General features: G+C 26.4%; 1 protein-coding gene across 1 annotated transcript in view; it reads right to left on the minus strand.

The window, feature by feature from the left end:
• Nucleotides 1-515: 515 nt before the first annotated feature.
• LOC126909560 (uncharacterized) overlaps nucleotides 516-3779 on the minus strand; it is a 6738-nt gene continuing 3474 nt past the window's right edge. The window contains exon 2 of the mRNA XM_050691995.1: nucleotides 516-831. The gene's annotated coding sequence lies outside the window, so the exon portion shown is untranslated. The remainder of the gene's footprint in view (nucleotides 832-3779) is intronic.

Raw genomic sequence — 3779 nt, forward strand, 5'->3', positions numbered from 1 at the left:
TCCTCAGAGATCAATTTCATGAACAAAAAAAGTAAATTATTTATTTCTAAACCAATCTTTAGTACTGATTGTATTCTATAGTAAAAATCAAACTATTTTAAATAAAGGCGATTTGATAGCTCTCTAAGGTATGCTCCTGGATAATTATTAGATTTATTGTTTTTTATTAATTGATTTTAGTACTAGACAACTAATTGTAAGCTAGTTATTTTATATATATAAATTTCATATACAATGATAAAAACAATTTATTCTTATTAATTTTATTCAAATGTCCCTAATAGTTCTTTTCAAATTTGAATAAGACTTAAAATTTCTAATATTTTTTATTCGTTATTTTTTTTTTTTTTAGCTTTTGTAATAAAATATGTTGTATTTATTCACACTCAAGTTAAATTTAAACGCTGTAACACTGTGTTACTAACACAACAATATTTTGAAAAAAAAGCTATTATTTCGATTTAAAAAAAAAAACATGTTTTCATTTAAATTATTTTCGAAATATTCGTCATTATTTCAAATATTTAAAAATATTTCATAAAAAGTTCACAAACATTACTATATTTTTAAATCCAATAAGATAATCTTCCCTTATGCGTCAACTTGTCCTGCTATCCCTCACATCTTATTCTCTTATATTTTGCACATTACAGGTATATTTTGAATGGAATGACGCTATTTTAGCTTTGATGCAAAGTTGACAAGATATTAATTTTACCATAATTTGTTTTTTTTTGTGTCTGTCACTACATTTTCTCAGCTCTTATTGAACCGATTTCTTTCAACGATTCGTCAAAAGTTCACAAATTGTATCTAGTTGAAGTCATTGCTCTTAAAAAATAAAAAAAATTTTATTATTCCCCATAAATGGGGGAAATTTCCAAAAAAATTATAATTTTAAAAATCAGTAATTTTCTACAACTTTTTATTTTTTTTTTCTAAAAACTGCCATAACGTTTTAAAAAGTGAACAAAAAAAAATAATTTTTTTTAAATAGAACCCTTTTATTTTTATTTATTTCCCCTTAATTTGGTATAATTTTTTTTTAATTTTGATCCTTTACCTACCGACAAAAGAGAGGATTCAAAATAGTAACTTATTTACAAAAGCCAACTTTTTCAACTTGGATCAATATTATTATTTTTTGTAATAAATTTTTATATACCCCATTCATCTGACACACTTTTTTTGTAAATCGGATCATACCTCTTTATACAAGGGGGGTCAAAACTTCAAAACATTCGTATTGAAATTAGGACATTTTCAATTTAATTTTTGAAAATGTTCCAGAAATACTGCGTCCTTTAAACATAAGTCAAATTAAAGCTTATGTTACATTTTGTAAATAAAAAAAAAATTTTTGTTCCAATGACCTACCTTCTATGTGTAAATGATTGCTGTAGTTAAAAATCATGCTATCTCTGTGCTTAAATTTTTTTTTTGTTTATTTTAAAATGCCTCATAAGGGTTAAACATAGTAATCAGTCCATCATTTTTGTAAAAATTAGACGAATCTAACTAACATTAAATATAAATTTAAACTTATTTTGATTATTTTTCCATCTCAAAGTTAAAAAAAGCGACTTAATTTAGTTCAATAATTCCTTTTATTTAGGCGCACATGTAGCACACGGTGGCTACGTCGTATAATAGACAGTCTCATACGGTCGATATACCAAGCTCAAACCCCGTCAGTAGTAATAACTTTTATTGTATTTTTTTTCATAATTCTTTTTGTAGTGGAAGAAAAATTAAAAATGATTAATAATAAATAACNTGTAATAAACCAAAAAGAAAAAAGATTAAAAAAAAAAATATATATTAGAATTTGGTTGGAATGTAAAATAATAAAATATAATAAATGGTAGGTATAATAAAATATTATAAGATGATAGGTAGGTTTATAGGGATTAATAATGGAGGATAAGGAAAAAAATGGTGGTGATGTGGATTTTACTATTGAATGTATAAATGCTTATATTGTACCAAAAGAAAATCTAAGGGTTGGTTCTTAGTCAGACTAAAGACATAATATAGCGTATGTATGGCCGAATAATAATAAAAATTATTAAATATGACGGTGAATGGCGGAGTAACACATGTTTAAATGTGGCAAGATATGTAAGGGTGCAAAGAATATAATAATATGAATAAAAAATGATTCAGAGGGGTGAATAAACGGAGTTTAAATACATGAGGGTAATGATCAAATAAATAAAAATGCACAAAAACGTTGTGACAAAAATAATGAACTGATCTCGGGGTTGAACAATATTGAATAAATGAAGTCAATTATCCTACCAAACTTTATTACCTATCTTAATGGTTTATTACGCAATATAGTATTTATAATTTGAAAGCGGGAATTTAAATTTGTACTTACCTTGTATCCCACGTAGTGTAATGTTTATTTTTGACAATCCAATGTTGATTATGAGTTTATACTGTATTTCACACGTTGTACACTTTGATTTCGACAGTAAATATGACCGTTTGAGAATAAAGCGTTTAATTATAAATAATACGAAACCGTTACACAAAATCTATGACTGTATTATTGTATGCAAGAGATTCTATACACTCTATATTTTTATAATTATAATCAAATAATGTATCTTTAGTTGACTTAGTAGAATGAGTATATTGTTTGAGAGATTATATTTTATTGAGAGATCGACACCAATATTTCTTAAATTTTCCTCTGGCCTGGCCAAAACAAGATTCAGAAATATTTATATCTATGTAAAAGATTTGTCAGGGCGGAATTGTGGTGGCCCAATGTGTCCCGGTGCTAAATTAAAGCACCTTGAAAGGATGCGGCACAATAATCACCAAGACAAAAATTAAACACTAAAAACATATATTTGTAAGTTTCTCTGTGCTGTCTGCCGGCGCGATGTTTGTTAAGACAAAGACATTAAACCACAGAAGATTAGCTACCCAATACACATAGGCTTACAAATATATTCTAACCTAACACCTAACTTTAAAAATATTTAATTGCAACCTTTACTCTGTCTGCCGGCGCGATGTTCGTTAGAACAAAGACATTAAACCACAGAAGATTAGCTACCCAGTAAGTATAGAGTTGCAATACACTTAGTCATATAATCAATATTTATCATTAACTGAGAAAATTAGATTTGATTCGGTTTTATTATAAAAAAAAAATGTTTTATTTTAAAATATTAATTGACATTTATTTCCATGGTAAAATAAAAATAAAATATCATTATATAATGAACAAATTAAATTAAATTAAAAGATTCACCAAAACAAAATTCACTTTAAAATTTCTAAGTGTCATTTAGTTTTAAAGAAAAATATTCTAAGTCCAAATAAATTAAAAAAAACGACTAAGTGTTTTAAAAATTGAAAAATATTCTAAGTCCAAATAAATTAAAAATTAAACTAAGTCCCAGAGAGTAGCATCTTGAGTAGAGTGTCGCAGATTTTGTGTAATTTAAAATAGCCGAAAGAACTGATTTTAATAGGAAAAAATGGGTTTTTATAGTAGACGAGGGTCGTGTAGCGATCCCTAGTGTGATCTTAGAAACTGTAGATCTCAATTAATAGTTGAATGTGATTGGCTGGACTTAGTTGAGAACCCTCACATGGGCGTGACTTTGAATCTGTACGATAATCAGATTTAATTGACTACTTTATTGATTATTTTAAGTCTTAGATAAGGGAACCCTGTTTTGGTGATCTTGTGAATTCATAATATATGACATACATGTACATAATATAACATAATATAATATTTTAATATTATAAGT

The sequence above is a fragment of the Daktulosphaira vitifoliae genome, unplaced genomic scaffold, assembly GCF_025091365.1.
Source record: "Daktulosphaira vitifoliae isolate Bord-2020 unplaced genomic scaffold, ASM2509136v1 Scaffold_554, whole genome shotgun sequence".
Taxonomy (NCBI): Eukaryota; Metazoa; Arthropoda; class Insecta; order Hemiptera; family Phylloxeridae; genus Daktulosphaira; species Daktulosphaira vitifoliae.